General features: G+C 39.5%; 5 non-coding genes across 5 annotated transcripts; 3 read left to right on the top strand and 2 right to left on the bottom strand.

The window, feature by feature from the left end:
- Positions 1-3,479: 3,479 nt before the first annotated feature.
- On the bottom strand, positions 3,480-3,552 carry TRNAT-CGU. Its single transcript has one exon. It is a non-coding gene; the product is annotated as a tRNA-Thr (tRNA).
- A 3,972-nt stretch (positions 3,553-7,524) lies between these two features.
- TRNAL-CAA lies at positions 7,525-7,631 on the top strand. The gene is made up of 2 exons: positions 7,525-7,562; positions 7,586-7,631. It is a non-coding gene; the product is annotated as a tRNA-Leu (tRNA).
- Positions 7,632-8,467: 836 nt separating this feature from the next.
- Positions 8,468-8,575, bottom strand: TRNAL-CAA. The gene is made up of 2 exons: positions 8,538-8,575; positions 8,468-8,513 (listed from the first exon to the last, which is right to left on the bottom strand). It is a non-coding gene; the product is annotated as a tRNA-Leu (tRNA).
- A 7,375-nt stretch (positions 8,576-15,950) lies between these two features.
- Positions 15,951-16,022, top strand: TRNAM-CAU. Its single transcript has one exon. It is a non-coding gene; the product is annotated as a tRNA-Met (tRNA).
- A 1,095-nt stretch (positions 16,023-17,117) lies between these two features.
- On the top strand, positions 17,118-17,190 carry TRNAK-UUU. The gene has a single exon. It is a non-coding gene; the product is annotated as a tRNA-Lys (tRNA).
- The last annotated feature ends 2,474 nt before the right edge of the window (positions 17,191-19,664 follow it).

The following is a 19,664-nucleotide window of genomic DNA, read 5'->3' as shown; positions in this document are numbered from 1 at the left end:
CGGCATCTCTTGCGGGAAAACAGCCAGAGTAGTAACCACTCCTTTGTGCTGCACGTTACAGAGGTCAAGGCGATGTCAACCATCCCCACTCCCTCTCAGCTCCTCCACCTGTTTTGACCTTCTTTAGAGGTTCATTGCTGATAGTTTGCCTCTGCGACATAATGCACACCCAGTATCCTGCCTGGGGCATCTAATTATAAAGGCCAGTTTTGTCTGGTTGCTTGCTTGCTTTTGGCCTTGAGAAATTGCAGCTGTCACATACACACGAGATAGGAAGGCTTTTTGCTTTTATGGAATAAGTCCTATCAGTGAGAAGGAGAAATGTAAGAAGAAAGGAATAGTCTGACTATTCCTGACCACATAGTACCTAACAAACAGGACTCTGCGTTATAGGCCAGTGACCAAGTTTCTCCGTATAGACGCATGAAGTGTGGGGGGACAAGTTTCCGCATCTCGATGTCCATTTTGCTGTATTGGGATCATTACATGTGTTTTAAATAACAGCTTAAAGTGAAGAGTAGTGAGAAGCGACAAAGGCTCTATAATAATGACCATCTCACCACACAGTCCTAGAGAGACTGAGCTCTGTCTGAACCTCTAGAGGTAATTTCATCTAAATAACAATAGCAGCCACCAGTTGGATAGAGCTTATTATGGCCCACACAGCGCCCTCGGTGATTTATATAAACGTCATGATAGGACCATGGTGTTGTGCCCCAAGTCTGGATCTGGATGAGAAGAACCAGTATCTAGTGAATTACTGTTCTTAAGGCATGAAAACTTACAAGACTCACAGTATGTCATTGGATATTAAACTGACTTTCATCAGGGAAGACATGTCATTGACACAACATAGGCATTATAAGCATTAAATCTTGTTCATGGAGAAAAAAGTAGATTGAAAGCAAAGTGTTTTGAATTGTTAACGTTAAAAAAAAAAGAACCATCTTCTGACCTCTGCCTACTCTTGCATGGAAGGCTGGCCTGTATGGACTATATCATGGGCTCCCCTGTCCTGTAACTTCGACTTGAGTTTTATTCGTGCGAAACTCAGGAGGTCAAAATGAGAGAGGATAGAGAGGTTACAATATTTATTTCTCTGGATTTCTTTCTCTGGGTCAACTTGGTCTGGTTCATCAAAGTGGACATTTTGTTCAAATTCCAGTAATGGCTGTTTTCCTCTCTTCTTTACTCCTAAGTGTGGTGACCACCCCCATGTCAGAAGCCCTCTGCTTTGCCCTTCCCCCCAGCCTGCCCACACCTTTATTAAACATCCCCTTTATTAAATTCTCCTAAAATAATCCCAATATACTATCTTTTCCATCTTGAGATCTTGATTGATTAAACTATGATACAATTGATAATGTTATGAATGACTCGAAGTAGTTTTGGGGATAGTACATAATATTATGTTTTGAATATAAGAGAAAAAATGGAAATAAACAGAATTTTAAAATAATTGATTGCATTCAGAACATGCTACCCTGAAATATGGCAACTCAGTATATTAAATAATTTAATATTTTAAGCCAAAAGAGTTTGAGGAAAATGGCAGAAGCAGGAGGGTCGAAGTGACCCTCCCTCTGTCCTTCTCTCTGAAAGCAGAACATAAAATCCTCATATGAGAGGTACCCAGAGGAAAGGAGCATCCTTACCTCCAAAGATAAAGGGAGTCTGTGAAGAATCCAAATAAACATTTCCCCCGGTTCACCACACTTACCTCATATTCTTTGACCTGTCATGTTTCTTCATGACTGGTCACTTTTCATCAAACCTAGTATAAAAATACCCAGGTTTAACCATGTTTTGGGGTCTTTGTTTCCTTCTGAATACTCTCACGTCATGTAAAACTTACATTAAATACGTGTATGTGCTTTTCTCCTGTAGTCTATCTTTATTATTTTAATTTTCACACCCAGCCAGTGAACATAAAAGGGTCAAGGAAAACTTTTTTCTCCTCCCTACATAATAGTAATATAAAAACAGAAAAACCACTGGGTCTTTAACCTGCTTATCAAGAAACAGATGAAGATTTGGTAGCAACAGAAATGTCCTGTTAAAGTCATCTCAATAGGTAATACTACTCAAATTCTCTCTCAAAACGATGATTCTGATGAACCCAAGATTCCAGACTCTCATCATTCTGTTCTAGAAAGAATCACATATGGCTGTACTTCATTTGCTATTTGAGAAAAATGATAAGACTTTTTACAACCTGAGAAAAATGTCATTTATGTTTGGATGTATCTTCTTTTCACAAATCTTTAAGACCATATTAATAAAGTGAAAATGCAGAAATAGTATTTTAAACATTTCAGGCCTGACTCCATGTACTTCTGGGGCACAACAAAATTTCCAAGCATACTGAAGACTTCTCTCTCACTCAATATTTTTAAAAGGTTGTTTACAACCCTGGAGGAGCTTGAAAGTTGCCTAAAGTCATACCCAATTCTCACTCCTAGAGACTGATTTTACTGGTCTGAGATAGAACCTAGGAGTCAATCTTTTTAAAAACCTCCTCTTTGATTCTGATAATCATATACAGTTCCTGTCTCTAGATTTAAGAAAATAAATAAAAGTAAGAAAAATAATTGGATCCCTCATAAATATTCAAACTGGAGAAAAGGCAAAAGTCATAAATAAATTTTAAAGACTCATCTAAAGAATGAATAATTAAGAGCACCAATCTAAAAGAAACATTTTGGGAATTGACACAGAGTGCCAGGTTTTCTCTGTACGTGGCCTCAGGTTACTTCATATAAAGCATTGGTTAGGCAAAAATACTGAAGACAAGCACTAGTATACTCCAGTTTGGAGGGATGGAGATTGCAGGAGAAATGGCGGGCAGAAAGGCATCCCAGGAAGAAGTTGCACAATATCCCTCTAGACCAGAAACCCATCTCCCTTAATGCTGTCTACAAGGGAGAAAAATAGCCAGACCTCACTATTTTGCCATTCTCTTTCTAAGATAGAGTTAGGAAAGTCTTGGAGGAAGAATTATCCAGAATGAATGACTTCCAAGAAAAGACCAAAGCTTGGCAGGACACAAAGTATAAAGGAAAATACTGTAGAAATATGGGTCAGTTAATGAAAGATGGCCAGAAAGTCTGAAGCCCCTCCTAGCACTCGGGGGAGATTCCATCATATACAAGATCAAAGGAAGCTTAAGATTCCCTTTTTCTCTCCACCTCACCTGTCACCCCAAGTTGAGGTTGGAGGTAGGAAGAGAGAGGATTGGTGGAGGGTTATGTTCTGAGGCTAATTATCTCTGACAACCTCAAACCAATAATTTCACCTAAATCAGAACAATCTAAAACAGACAAGTTAGAGTGTTCCTGGTATGACACTAAACAATATTTCACAGACTCGTATCAGTCAGAGGAATTCCTTCCTGAAAGAGCTCATTTTTGGTTTTAGGTTTTTGATGTCAAGGAAACACACCCCTCACAATCATCTCAGCAAAATGGAAAACACTTGAAAGGCCCCAGTGAGATTCGAACTCACGACCCCTGGTTTACGAGACCAGTGCTCTAACCCCTGAGCTACGGAGCCTGAGTTGGTGGGTTTTTAACTCCTTGTCCTAAAGCAGATTATATATTGAAATCTTTAAGTTTTTGTTTTGTTTCTATTCATCTCTAGAAGATCTGACGCTCTATCCCAAACCCCATTCCCAATTTTCTGGGCTGTGGTCAAACAAATTCACTCACTCTCTTATACTTTTAACATCCCATTCGACAGGCTTTTGTCAAAGGAAGTACAGGATCTCTAAATCCACCTCTGAGAGTTTTGCCTGAATCCAGGGCTGTCGAGCGTCAGAAGTTGCACGTTGAGCGGAGTGGGTAATTAGCAGCTTGCGCATCTGCCAAGATGCGGAGTTTGAGGAGAGAACTACGCTGCCACCTGATTTTAGTTACAGCCGCGCCCTCTGCTCTGCGGTACCTTTCGCTCTCATTGAAGCTCAGATATTCCAGACTTCAGTTCTTAGAGCCTTGGGAGAAAACAGGCGAGACCTGTCTCAAATTCCCCGATTTCAGATATCAGAAGAGAGACTGAGAGGTGAAGGTAAAGGATGAGGCCAGCAGGAAAGAGGAAATAGATAACAGAAGCTGAAGAGAGGCTCTGTCTACTGTAGCCTAGTCTTTGAAGCTGAAATATCTTTTGGAGCCTCGATCTGGGGCATGAAGAAAGGGTCATGTTTCTCCTTCTCCACTGGGCTTCGCTGAAATCCAAAAAGAAAAGTTTTGTCCCCAAGGAGCAAATGTATCCTAAAACTTCTAATTTCCACCCTGGTAAAGGGGCTGTGAGGGTTACCAGAAAAGCCGTTTAGGGACTCAGCATGGACCAGCAACAGTCATAATGAAAAGAGACCAGGCAAAGAAAACTCAACTGCAAATACCAAGTCTCCTGTCCCAAGTCAGGGGCCCTGTGCATTTGAAACAAAGAAAGGATTGTTTCCTGTATACTTTCAGGATTTGATAGCTGGCTTATAAAGAAACCCCAGTCACGTTACTATAGGCATCTAGGAAAAGCTAGGTGACACATTGCCTGGAACTGTCCTTAGCTAGATCACCAAATCCAATAGGTATGTTTCTGACTTTCCACATTACCATGGCAACGGTGTTGCTAATCTTTCTGCCACTAGATAACAAAGGTCTCCTTTCCTCCAGTTTCTAGTAACATTTTCCCTCACTGTCCTTTAATCATCACTGACTTTGGGACCAGACGGCAAGACCAGCAACAGGAAGACATTGTCTTCAGGACTTTTCAGTAACATTCTCCTCAAAATCTTTCCGGTTTTTACCTGCTGCCCAGTCCCAACAAGATCTAGATCTTAGCTAGGGGTGGGGTGAAGAGTAGAGGGCTCTTCCTTCTGTACTTTGTCTCAGCCGTGGGTGAAGGGACACTTTCTAAGGTGTTTTATCAGCCCCAGGGGTGGTGACTGCTCCTTATATCTGCTATTCCTATATTCTTTAATATTCTCTCTAATTTTTATTAGCCAATTCCTTGTTTCTCCAATCCCTCCTTTAGTTAATAATTCTCTATATTAAACTTCCCCTGTTCATTATAAGATAAGTACTTTCTAATAATTCTCTATATTAAACTTCCCCTGTTCATTATAAGATAAATAGTTCTGGAGATGTAATGTACACCATGACAACTGTAGTTAACAATATGGTATTGTATATTTGGAAGTTGCTAACAGTAGATCATAAAAGTTCTTATCACAAGGAAAAAAATGTAACTACGTGAGGTGATAGATGTTAACCAAATTTATTGTGGTAATTATTTTGCAATATATACATATATGAAATCATGATGTTGTACAACTTTAACTTATACAGCATTATATGTCAAGTATATTTCAATAAAACTGGAAAAATGAATAAATAAACAAACAAATAAACAACTCTCCCTGTCAAATTGTTGGTTTATCTCTCCTGGTTGGACCAAGACTGATCCATACCTAACTATTGATGCATAACAAATCCTACTAAAACTTAATGGCTTAACTTAAAAACTATCATTTACCTGTACTCACAGATTTGTTAGTTCTCACAGAATTTGGGCAGAGCACAATGGGGGACAGCGTGTGTCTGCTCCATGATTTCTAGAAACTCAACTGGAAGACCGGAAGACTAGGGTAGGAAATCACCTGAAGGGTCAGTTACTCCAATGTCTGGCTTTGCTGCTGGCTGTGGGCTGGAGACTTCAGTTCTTCACTACGTGGTCTCTCCCTGTGGCCTAGTTTGGGCTTCCTCACAGTGTGGTGGCTAGGTTCTGGGGACAAATATTTTGAGAGAAAACTGTTGGAAGTTTCTATCACCTTTTGCAACCTAGCATTGGAAGTCATGCAGCATCTCTTCCATCACAGTCACAGGACTATCCAGATTCAAGGGGAGGGAACACAGACAGCCTGCCCCTCCCCATCTCTGGAAGTAAATGTGTCAAAATTGCATTAAAAGAAAAACGCATGACATGAGATATATTAGTATGGCCATCATCAGAAAATTTGCTACAGGCATTTTAATGGCTGAACTCTAACCACTTAGAGGCCTCTATTATCTCAGATTTCATGTATCCAGTGTTCTTGGACTTGCAAAGAAAAATTTGAGAAATTAGAGTAAATTAATATTAATATCAAGCAGATGTCTAGGAAACATACTACCCAGAAGTTCATAAAATATTGACTGTGAAGGGCCCTGCAAGAATCAATCTATTAAGGAAACTGAATTATGATGCATTTTAGTCCCAATTTTAAATTTACATTACATTTTGGTAATACTTATTTTCAAGTATCCCAATTATTCTAAACCTGTATTCAGAGGTTTTCATTTCTGCAAAAATAAATATAAATAGATTTGAATGATCTATAGAAATATAACTATGCTTCAAGGAATAGAAAGCAATAGTATAAAGATTCAACATATGTATATATTAAAGTACTCACTGAAATTTTGCAGACTGTTGTAATTGTACAGTTAGCATAGAGAAAAAATACATTCACAATAAAAAAGAGTAAAATCTACAACAATAACCTAAATTTTAAAAGAGATGTTTCCCACTTATTTTTAGGGTAATAGATGAAGAAATTAAAAATTTAGAAGTGATAGCTCTTAAATTTAAGTGTACTATAGACTTAGATTTTACAGTCTAATTATAGAAACTTGGTGATACTCCTGATTATCAAAATTTTAAATTTCTTCTCTCCTTTAAACTATGAATAATCATTGCAGCAAGGATGTTTCTTTTCTTTTTTGGATATCTCATTTTCAGTCATTCAAACATATTTTTCAGTCATAAAAAGTAAACATTGTGTTTCAGAATAGCTGCAGTCACCCAAGATGGGTAATATTTACTGAAAAGCATCTGAGAGCTCTAGAGAGAGGAAAGATAGGATTATTATTGTAGAGCACAAGCAACTCTACAGGACAGAAGACGGTGATGGGTACTGAACTTTATGGTGAAATGAATGATATAAGTAAGGCTTCAGGCGATAAAAATCACAGTCTGGATGGATTGAGAACAAGGGGAATGACCTTCTCTTGTCCAGAGCAGTGGAGTTGGCCATTTATTCACTGAAAGATTCCAATGATCCTGGGCCAGCATCGAACTGGACCTGCTAGATGAGAGTTTGAGTCACAGAGAACACAGTGACCCTGGGGTCCAGGTCACAGGTGGGGGTCAGGGCATAAGAGGAGATTTGCACGAGGTGAGACCGGGTCTGGTGGGAGGAGGCGGGTGGGGGTAGGGGGTAGAACGCAGGGGACTGAGCTGGGAGTACTGGGGGAGGAGGAGGGACAAGGAGGGAGTGCCACTCAATACCCTGGTACCCCGGTCTCCAGGGCTGAAATAATTATTTAGGTCTGCATTCATGCTTGTGCTCGTCTACCTTTCCCTTTCTCAGTCTCTGTACTCAGAACTCCCGCCGAATCTGATAAATCTCAGAAACTATTTTCTGAGATACAGCAATGTGTAATCCTTCAGAGTCTACAGAGTGATCCATTTGAGCAGTAAATGCCGTGTGTCAGAATGGCCGAGTGGTCTAAGGCGCCAGACTCAAGCGCTTGCTTCCCGCTACTGGGGCTTCTGGTCTCCGAATGGAGGCGTGGGTTCGAATCCCACTTCTGACATATCTGTTTTGTTCCTGCCACGTTTAGTTCAAACATTTCACCTTGGACACCTCATAATTTAACCCTCGATACCCCAAATATTCCCCACCCCGACACCCGAAGATGAGGAACTTCCAGTTAGAGAATCCTGGGAAACTTTCAGAGCCATGTGGAGGCAACTTCCAGCGCTGCCTTAGGAGATACTGTCTTCCCAGGAAAAAAAGTGCCATAAAAACATGTGGTCTTTTCCTTAGCAGGTCAACTGATAGAAACTTGGTGATACTCCTGATTATCAAAATTTTAAATTTCTTCCATACTTGGATCTTGGGTTTTTGCTGTGGGAGAATTCTTTCCTGCACACAAAAAAGAATATGTTATACAGTTGTAACAAAACGTTTCCTTTATCACCTTCCTATATCATCTCTAAACTCTAAGAAGGAAATTGCTCAAGATTATGACACTGCTGAAAACACTTTTAGGTCATCAATAGCAAAGAAATGCTCATGCTGTTAAAATTAAATAAACTGATAGCTCCCTCTGAGATTTCTTTGCAGAATGATGTGATTTAGATGTCTTTTCTTTCATTTTATGAAAGTGAAAAATGCATTCTATGAAGTTCTACATAGGCTAAGATCTTGGTCTTGCTATAGTGTGTGTTCTGGGTGCACCAGGTCCTTGGTGAGCATAGGCCAGGGTGGAGCTACTGGTGGGGGACATAGTTATTGGCAGAAAGGGCAGAACTACTGGTTGACACTCCATTGCCCAGAGGGACCAAGACTGAAAGGCAAGAGTGGGATTTCAAGAAGGCTGAAAGGCGAAGATCTTTGAAGGAGTGTGCCAAGAACAAAATTGAGTCTTGTCAGAAGTGGGATTTGAACCCACGCCTCCACATGGAGACCAGAAGCCCCGAGAGGAGGAAGACAGAAGCTTGAGTCTGGCGCCTTAGACCACTCGGCCATCCTGACATGACTACTATACCTTGTAAGCGATATCAACTGTGTCAATGACTGAAGGCTGTTGCATCCAGGAAGGAGAGGAACAAGCTATTTCTAGAAGTTACAGGAGCAAACCAAGTGTTAGCATTGTCTGCAAAACAGAAAAACAGGAAAGGAGGAGTTTTACAGTGAAGAGGCCCGCTGAATGACAGAATTAATGCTGCTCTGAAGACTGGGAACCCACATCATCTACCTTGAGTCTATTTCTCCCACTCCATCCCTGTTGACCAAAGTTACAACCCCAACTTTAAAGAGTAGGGGACTTAGGATATAGATTTCATTGGCCCAAGTTGCAACTGCAGTCTTTCAGGGGCTTTCCCCATGTTCACAGTGTCTCTGGCCACAGTATCTCACAGCATTTCATCTTAACAAGTTTTACTAGTGGGGACTGGGTCTGTGAGTGAGACTTAAAGATTCCCTGTACAATAGTGTTTTTAGCATCTTAAAAGTTTTTGCAAGGATCCCCCAGCAGTTTTGAATATTATTGCATAAACCCTTCATTTCCTTCCTCAAGGTTCCCCTCTTCCACTACCTCTTTCCTCCTCTCCACTCCCTTCTCCCCTCTCCTCTTCCCTCTTCCCTTTCCTTCCATTGCCCTTTTCTCTCTCCCTTTAACTTATCTTCCCACCTTGCATTCTTTCTGCCTACAGTGAAAAGAGGGATGTGAAGTGAAGAGGCAGGGTGTTGTTTATTACAGGACACATAGTAAGAGAAATATAGAACATGGAGGACTAAACTAAGGCCTTCACCTTGGTTCAAAATCTCTACTGAGTTTTGAAAAAAAATTTTTTTTAAAAATCTTTCCCACTTTGGTTAAGGTGAGAGGTATTCAGCCAATGTTTACTTTCCTTTCTGTCCTATAGTAGTTTTTAGTTAGTCCCCCAAAATAATAATCATCAGAAACTTCTCATTTCCTACAGAGGACAATCCAAATAGATATGCACGAACTGGCAAAAAACTATTGAAAAATCCTATTTTGTGTGCACAGCGATCGGGGTGAGTTTTTCTGTTTTTTTGTTTTTTGTGTTTTGTTTTGTTTTGGTTTGGTTTTGGTCTTCATATAGGAACATAAAATACTCTTTTAAAGGCAATGCAAAACAGTAGAAAAGGTAAGCATCTGGAATCAGATGTGTATGTTTGAATTCAAGCTTCATTACATAAAAGTGTGATGTGTGATGTTTTATATTATTTTGACAATCTGTGAACATTTCCTTTATCTCTAAATTTAGGAGGAAATCCCAATCTCAGGATTCTTTAGGGATTAAAAAGAATTTATGTAGGTAATTTCCTTAGCAAACTGTGACAAGTATCAATTGCTCATTCACCTTCACATTTCTGTATACACTCTCTGGCATTTAGATGGTGTTGCAACAACTGAAATTTCCTGCTTCATTGTTTTTTTGAGCTATGGTGTTCTTCCTTCCAAACACTTACAAAATGTGCTCTGAACCCTCCTTTTCTGCCAATTAATAACCTTTCAAACATAACAGCGCTCCTTTCTCCTTGGTCATGTGCTCTGTCATTCAGCCCTTGACATCCCAGTCAGGACTTTTCTCTTCCTCTTTTGAGCTCTCCAAACATATTGGTATTATCAGTCAGATGAAAGGCTGAAAACTTGACTTTCAGACAAATATAGTATGAATACAGTGTCAAAGATTTCATATATCTCACTGATTAGCAGTAAGCTGATAAAACTGCTTCAAAGGAGAAAATGAAGAAATAACAAAACACAATCAAAAAGGCTGAAATAGATTTGCTAAGAGTTGCAAATTTGGTTAATATCATATAGAGCAATAAAACTTAAGACTGGAATTATTTCTTCTACTGGGTGAAAATTATGTCTCAACTGAACAAATTCCTTTGCATTGATGTAGACATGAATCATTTGCATTATTATCACTTTTCTATGACTTAACTTCTACCACCATAGAGCTCTAGAATAGCCTAGTGGATAGAAAAATGTGCATGCTCCTATAAAATCATATAATTCCTGGATGGTCTGCTAGACAATGCCTAACACTTCACTAAAGCAAGGACCCAGTCATTTATGTTGTCCATTTTTAAATCTTTGACAAGTTTTCCTGACATATATGACACCTTATATATATGGATTAACAATAAGCTAATTAGGAGACTGTTAGTGGAGTTGAATGCATGTTTGATCAGATCACTTAGTTCTGACTCTTATCTTAGTTTACCTATTTGTAAAACTGAGGGGTTGTATATTTAATTTCAGTGCTGTAGTCAGGTGGAACATTTTAAAGTCTTTATGCTTTCCTCCATTTACATGCTTTCTAATGGATTCTTATGTTTCCAAGACAAATAAAAACAAATGTATTATTCTGCTTTTGTTCTGAGTCTTTCATCTACCCCTCCCTACTTAATTACTTAAAATATCAGATTGTGTAGTATAAAGGGAATTCAAAATCAGTAGGCTCTCCAGAAGGTATGTGATTTTTATTTCTCAAGCCCAATACATTGTGCAAGTCAATTTAAATGGTCAAAATCTGGCAGACCAGAGAGATAGTCAAGGTCACTAAAGACTCCACAGTTTGAAGTAACTAACTCCACATTAATCCCTTCAGCGGGCTTCTTGAAGCTTTCATTTGTAAGCTTCACTTACCTGTTAGGATAAAGAGCAGTAAAAATACATTTCCCACAAACTACATGTGTGCACTTGAAAGAAGTTTTAAGAGCCCCTGAACAGAGACGGGGACCCCTTAGAACATAAAAATTTAGTCAGTGATGGGTGTTGTTTTCACAAAGTCACAAAGTCATGGAATTTCCTCATAAGCCAGAAATCAATAGAATAAAGACTCTTCTGCAAGTGAATCCCACTTACTCAAGGTAATTAGAAATTGACTTGAAAAGAGAACACATTCTGAAATAAATATATAACGTGGAGTTAGTATCTCCACATCTTAGTTAAATTCCTTGAAGCATCTTGGAGCAGTAACCTTTTCTGTTTTCTTTTAAGTCCTCTAGGCCAGTGCTTTTCTCACTTTAATGAGCTTACAAATCACCTGAGAATCTGGTTAAAATGCAGATTCTTATTTAAAAGATTTAACATACATAAGAATCACCTGAAGCGACTGTTAAAGTACAGATTCCTGGGCTCCACTCCCAGGAGATAAAGTTGACCCTCCATATCCCCAGGTGCTGCATTCCAAAATTTGAACAACTCAGATAAAAAATATTCAAAAAATTCCACAAATTTCCAAAAAGCTAAATTTGCACTGCACTGGCAACTACTTACATAGCATTTACATCATATTTACAACTATTTACAGTCACCCCTCAGTTTCCTCTGCAGTGTGGGTGGTGAGAGGGATGGGTTCCAGGACACCCAAGGGTACCAAAATCTGAGGATGCTCAAGTCCCTCATATAAAATAGCATAGTATTTGCATATAACCTATGCATTACCTTCCATATACTTCAAATGATCCCTAAATTGCTTATAACACCAAAACATTGTAAATGTTATATAAGTAGTTGCCAACACACGGCAAGTGTCAATTTTACTTTTTGAAACTCCCTGAAAAAAATTTTTTAAAAATATTTTTGAGCTGAGTTTGGTTGAATTTGCTGATGCGAACCCAGGGATAGGAGGTTCGACTATACTATGCAGAAAACTTTCCCTTCTTCTTTCTAGGCTCTTTGGTTAATCTAATAATTAAGTTGACATAAGAACGATTAACAGGAAAAAACTAGTTTTGTACAAACAGGAATCCCAAAGATATGGGACTCAAGGGCAAATTGGCCAATGGAGGCTTATATGCCATCCTGAGTTAAGGAATGGGATAGAAGACTCTGGCTTCAAAAGAGAGGAGAATAATTCACAGGACAAGAAGAAGAGCAGATGTTTGGTAATTAGAATTTGGTCCTACCATACAGATAGGTCTTTCAGATTAAAAACAAAATTATACCTAGAAATAGCTCTTTTTCTGGTACAGGCCTCCTATCTAACTTCTTTTAAGTTAAGGTAGGTAGTTAAAATTTTTCCTGAGTCTGACAGGTCTTAATTGCCTTCAGTACAAAGTAATTCACCTGCCAAAGTGGTGTGTTTGGGGGTGGCATATTTTGTTCCCCTTTAACATCTAACTCTGGGGAAATTAATGTTTTTTTTGCTCTTTAAAGAGACATGTTGTTATCTTTTTCTACTAACAGGAAGAATACCTATTATGTGATATCTTAATTCCAAGATCTATAGTCAAACTACAAAAAATCAATGGGTGATTCTGTAGTCAAGGCAAATTTCTAACCTATTTTTTCTATTTTTTGTTTGGAACTTTTAATCTACTTTTTCATGCTTTTTAAAAAAACTAATCTTTTGTATTTTCCATCTGAATCTCTGTTTCATTGATTTTGGAATATTCACCTATATTTTTTCTACTTTTCCTTTCTTCATTTGTATCTAATTTTTTATTTAGCTCCTCCTTTGAGTGTTAAATGACATGCAATATTTTAAATGAAAAGTTTTTAATTTTAATATGATAAAAGTTGTCAATCTTTGTCATTATAATTGAATTTTTCCCTTTTATTTAAAAGTCCTTAAAGATAGTCTTCATTGGTAGTCTTTAAATGTTTACATTTTGTCTCCGTCCCCAAAATGAAATTCACTTTAAGGTCAGTTCAGTACAATTCAATTCAGATGACCACATTTAAAAAAAATCTGCTGAAGGAGTACTACAGGGGCGTGTATAATCACTGCTAACCAATGGGATTTCAAAATGAAGTTTCAGCATTCTTCCCTTGAATACATCTGGCTCCCTCTTTGCAGATTCAGGACCTGCCTTTTCAAAGGTGAGAGCAAGATAGTAAAGAAGGTAGGGTTACAGGAAAGAGAACCAGGCACTATGGAAATTTGGGGAGCAGGACCAGCGACATAATTTACACGACCCAATGAAAAATGAAAATGAGGGCCCCTTGTTCAAAAAGCAGGAAGAAAGTGCTGTTAAAATTATGAAAATATACCCATATGAGCGTGGGCTAGAGTATCACTCCCACTAAGACTCCCCACCCGACTTACCCTGGCACTGTCAGGCTGCTAGCCTGGGGCGGGGACAACAGACTGTAGCACACCCCAAGAGACACAAGGGTTAGGCTGCTGGTCCCTGACCCCTCTTCCCTAGACCTCCCAGGGGGCTTACTGCCGGAAGCAGGTGTAGGGGTAGGCGCGGTAGGAGAGCAGGGCAGTTCTCAGCCACAGGGTTAATTGGCTGCTGAAAACCCATCTCTGGGAGGCAGGACCTGTGAGGCTCCAACTAAAGCCTTACACTTGCACATGTTCCAGGTCCTACTGAACCTCACAAAACATATGTAAAGGTAAAACTGTTGGGAATTTCAAGAGAAAAATTGCAGAACATTAAACCCCAAGAGCAGGATCCTTCTGAGTGCGGGTGTGGGGGAAGTGAGTTGTGTGACTGTGTAGGTCCCATAAAGCTGGCCCTTTTGAGGAGCATAAATCATATATAGAACCTTGTGGAAGAGATACTGACTTGGTCCCTCTGGTGATGAAAGTTCACCTGCAGCTCCTTTAGCAACTACAAGCTATAGCTGAACTGTGACTGCAACATGGGCCTTTTAAACAAGAACTGTAAGCAGATAAATAGAAATGGAAAGATAATTTTGAACCTAAAGATGAAACAGTAAGGAGCAAGCAATAGAAATGAAGGGGGGGTATAGCTCGTGGTAGAGTATGTGCTTAGAATGCATGAGGTACTGGGTTCAATCCTCAGTACAAAAAGAAATGAAATATTAAATGCCCACAGAGAGGGAGTGGTTCTCAAGGATTCAGGTTGCTTTGCTGGAATAAGAACATTTGCATTGAGTCTTTGAAGAATTTTCTAAAAGGCCACTAAGAACACCAGTGCCTGGACCCCAAATGGGTCGTATTTCCAAACCTTCCTTTCAATGCTTTCTTGGGGGGAGAACTCACTTAGGACTAAAAGTTACTAGTCTACAAGACCATGGCCAATGATTCTTTTTTCTGAAAGTGGTCTTTTTGTTCTGTTAATGTAGCTTCGGAGATTCCTGGATCTTGAATACTGGTGGCTAGGTTTATCTCAAGAAACTCAAGTTCTCTCTAACCTTGGAAAATGATGATTTCTGGTTCTTAAGGAGTTTGGAATATTGATAACCTGTCTTTGTAAAAATCCACTTAAGTAGCACCTTTGATGTCTACTTCTTTTTTTTTTTTTTTTTTTAATGTTAGAGCAATCCAAATCATACAAACCAATGTGGCATATAACCATGAAGCTGAAAATAAGAGTCTGGTTTTGAATAAGGAGGCTGCAGGTGGCTGTGGGCTCAGGTGTGAACAAAAATTCCAGCCAGGGAAGATCACCTTGGGCTTTAATAACTGTAAGGCCAAGTGCCTAGAGAGGAAAAGAAAAATGACCTGTGCAAACTGAGAGAAGGCTTCAAATACTTCTGAGTAAGAGGTAGTTGCTTTTTCAAGGATGCTCTAGGAGCATCCTTGGAAGGTGGGAGAAAGAAGAGAGAATTGGTGAGAGCAACAAAAAGAAGTTGAGGGAAAGGGTGTTACCTAAGAAATAAAGAGATGGAAGTTTTAAAATGGCTTTGGAGAATTCCTTGCCTAGAAGAATCAGGCTTCTCTGACAAAAACGGGTCCACAGACATAACTAGAAAGCGATCTGAGCCTCTGTTTTCTGATCCAACGTCCATAGACCAAGTGGTCAACACACACACACACACACACTCTCTCTCTCTCTCTTTTAGTCATGTTAATAGAAATGTCCGCTACAATCTTGTGAAGGAAATCTCCTCGTGGTGGAGGAAACAGAGCACTGAACTCGTGTGAGTTGGTGTGCAGTCTCCACGTCTTCCTCAACACTGCGAATGATGGTTCTCAAAAGTATTTGCTTTTCCTTCTCTTCCGCCACGTCTTCAGTTTCTCCAGGGGCATGACCGTGCAGTGCGCCTACCCTGTCCTCGGCCTTGCCATTGACGCGGAGAAGCCAAGGCTTCCCAACTTCAGAGTCCGTAAGCGCGCGGTGAGGGGAGCAGGCGGGAAAAAAAAGCCTGAGTTCTAAATCCATCCTTAGAAATCACGATGGGAGACCCTAGCGGGTTGAATATTGGGTCCCTAAGAAAGGCTTTCAGAGCTTTCGTTTTCCTAAGTAAGTTTCAAAGGCGCAGACGCCTAAGAGATTTGCTTGTTGGCAGCGATCCTGGTGGAGTAGACTCAGAATGAAAGACGGAGGTGTTAGAAAAGTTGAGAGGGAAAAAGAAGAGAGGGCGGATTGATAGACTTGAACGTACTTTTAAAATGTTTACACATTAATAAGGCAATAAGATGCAAGAAGATCCCAAAAAAGTAGGAGCAGAGTGGCGCAGCGGGAGCGTGCTGGGCCCATAACCCAGAGGTCGATGGATCGAAACCATCCTCTGCTAAAGTCGCTCTTTTCTCCCCACAACGTTGGGCCAACACACGTTGTTCTCTTCATTAATTTCCAAGATTAATTTCCAAGTTTCCCACAAGAACAACAGACAAAGACAAGCAATTTGAAGCACTCATAACAGTGACACTATTGATTTACGTTTCTTGTTTTCTTTTGGATATTGATGAAAATCACCCTATATCAGAAATGTGTCTTGAATGAAGACCTACCGAGACATGCAGCGAATGCTGTTTCATCTGCATGGTCCTTACTGTCTTTAAATAAAATGGAGAGCAAAACAAAATGTGGAGTTGAAAAGTAAAATAGGACAGGGATAAATGTGGACTCCCCAAATTGGCAAATGGGAGGTTGGAGAGACGAAGCAGAGAGAAGAGCGGAAAAGGAGATTGGGGAAAGGATGAAGAAAGGGAGTATGGAGGAATGGTGAGGAAAAGTGGGCGTGCTGAAAAATGAAATGTGCAAAAATTCTGGAGAAGTGGGGTTTCAGGGAGTTAGTTGCCTGGACGGAAGCCCCACTTCGAAGTGGGTGTAATGTTTGTTTCTTGCTCTGGCATTAAAATTCCAGGAAACCTCAACTCTGAAAGAAAACACTGGAGGAAACAACGGGAAATGAACCTCTTCCTTGTGTCATAATTGTCATTCTTTACCCAATTTCTGATTCTCCTGAAGGTCTTCCCACTTACTGAAGTCATTAGTGAAATGGGTACTCGGTAAATTGATGAAGCAGCCTGCTCGCCCTCTCTAAAGCCTCTTCTAACGAGTAGGTGAGGCCTCTAAGGGCTGTCTGGCATCATTAACTGCTGGAATATTCCCTCCCCAGTGGATCCCACCCATACTCTGAACATGATTTCCCGCCCCCCACCCCGCTCCCCGCAATAAATGCTGCATGATAATCATCTGTGCAAGAAGGAAACAATTTGGAGGTTAAATGGAATGCTCAATACAGTCTAGGTCAGTAGCAGCACGGGGACAGGGGCACGAAATTAGTGCCTCTGGAAGACCCTAGTAATCTCCAAAATCATAACTATCACTAGCATTTATGCTGTTCTAGTCATTTTATATACTGGATTATAATCTCTCTTATAGAGCCTGGGTAGCTCAGTCGGTAGAGCATCAGACTTTTAATCTGAGGGTCCAGGGTTCAAGTCCCTGTTCAGGCAATGCATCCTTCTTTCTTACTTAAATCTAGGTAACAGAGCCTATTTAAGAATGCCTCTGAAAGTGGGAGTGTGGGGGGAGCCTTAGTAGCCAACGCAGATACTAAAGTAGTTTATGTTCTAATTTTTCATTAATTTTTCTTTCCCAATAATAACAGAAACATTTCCCCAAGTTTCTAAGAGGAATTGGAAATGAGCATCATATAAAAATAAACTAGTGACGAAATTATTGAGAAGTAAGGCATTTTAAAATTCCTTTGAAACGATTCATTAATCTGGAAGTGGAGGGAAGCAATTTGGGTGGACCCAATTAGAATGTAAGACAGCAATGACTTTGAATAATTTGTCTCTGAAGTACTCAACTATTTGGACCATTTCTTCTTACTTAGAAAATTTGTGCCACTTTGCAAAAGCCCCTGGTTGAAAAACCCATATTCAAACACATTTTAAAATTGTCTTAACTGTCCTTTTTGTGTTTACACTTAAAAAGTCTCTGGCTATGATCATGGGATTCATATTATGGTTAAAGACCCGGATCATGGGCTTCTAGTGCATGGTTTCTGTGGGCAGTGTGTTAAACCACGGTGTTGGGGGACAAGAAGGACCATTGTCTCAGGTGGTAAAAGAATTTACCAAAGACAATGAAAATAGAGAAGGAGTTTATTAGGTTACGCTGTCATAGACAACAACTTGCCACACAGACGAGAGGTACCTGTGTGAGCACTTTTTATTAGGGAGGGTTACATCAGGTACCGCACAAGTTGTAATTAGCTGTAGGTGAGGAAAGAAGTTTAGGGTCCATGAAGGGTGGTGGAATATGCCTCTGATAAGGTGGAGACATGCGCTGAAACGAACTAGCCTGAGCTATTATGCGATTAGGCATTACCTAGGGCTATTAGTTTGTTAGGGCAAACACTCCCAGTAAAGAATGTACTTTATCTGTTGAGGGATCACATGCAGACATCTACAAGCCCAGGAACAGGGTTCATTGGATTTCAAAGGACACCAGTTGGCCCCACACATGGCACTGTGAAACAAAGTTTCTGAGAATTCAATGTTTGTTAAAAATTTTTTTGTTTTTAGTCTTATGATATGTCCTCAAAATACATACTCAAAGAAATGTCACTCTCCTCATTGATTCTTTCCCTTTCCTTCCCTCCATCTTTCTCAACTCATTCCCACCTTCCTTCTATAGGTAAACAGTCTCACCAGTTTCTGGTTTATCCTTCCTCTATCTCTTTTTGAATAAACAATCAAATACATATTTAAATTTTTTTCCTCTTCTTTCTTAGTCTAAAGGTGGTATGCTATAGATATTGTTTGCACTTAAAAAAAAAAAAACAACTTAGCAATATATTTTAGAAGTCACTCCATGTCAGTTCTTAGAGATCTTCTCGGTTCTTTTTTTTTCCCCCCAACAGCTGCAGAAGTGCTCCATTGTGTAGAAGTAACAATCTTTTTAACCATTTTCTTATGTTTAAGCACTTGGGGTGTTTGCAATTACAAGCAATGCTGCAACAAATAAATGAGCATGAATATTTTCATTTTGTTGGAGACAGATTTTCAGGGTAAAATGTTAGAATTGGGATTGTTGGGTGAAATGATGAATGTATATGTAATTCTGTTACATATAGCCAAATTTCCCTCCATAAAGGTTGTATCAATTTGCATTCCCACAAGCAATAAAAACGAATGCCTGTTCCCCATAGCCTTGACATACTTTTTAAATTTTGCAAATCTGATGGCAGAAAAATGGTATCTCGGCTTCACCGGGGAATTCTACCAAACATACAAAGAAGAACTTATACAATCCTTCTCAAACTCTTCCAGACGATTGAAAAGGAGGGAATACTCCCAAACTCATTCTATGAAGCCACCATCACCCTGATGCTAAAACCAGGCAAAGACACTACAAAAAAAGAGAATTATAGGCCAATATCACTGATGAACATAGATGCCAAAATCCTCACCAAAATTTTAGCAAATAGAATCCAACAACACATAAAAAAGATTATACATCATGACCAAGTGGGGTTCATCCCAGGGACACAAGGCTGGTTCAACATACACAAATCAATCAATGTAATACATCATATCAACAAGAGAAAGGACAAAAACCACATGATCATCTCAATCGATGCAGAAAAAGCATTTGATAAAATTCAACACCCATTTATGATAAAAACTCTCGCCAAAGTGGGTATAGAGGGAACATATCTCAACATAATAAAAACTATATATGACAAACCTACAGCCAGCATAGTACTCAACGGTGAAAAACTCAAAAGCTTCCCACTAAAATCTGGGACAAGACAAGGATGCCCACTATCACCACTCCTATTCAACATAGTCCTGGAAATCCTAGCCACAGCAGTCAGGCAAGAGAAGAAAATAAAAGGGATCCAAATTGGAAAAGAAGAGGTAAAAGTGTCATTATATGCTGATGACATGTTACTATATATAGAAAACCCTAAAAG

Source organism: Camelus ferus, chromosome 20, assembly GCF_009834535.1.
Source record: "Camelus ferus isolate YT-003-E chromosome 20, BCGSAC_Cfer_1.0, whole genome shotgun sequence".
In the NCBI taxonomy this organism is placed as follows: domain Eukaryota; kingdom Metazoa; phylum Chordata; class Mammalia; order Artiodactyla; family Camelidae; genus Camelus; species Camelus ferus.
Note: the sequence above shows the minus strand (reverse complement) of the source record. Positions and strands in the feature narration are given on the sequence as shown.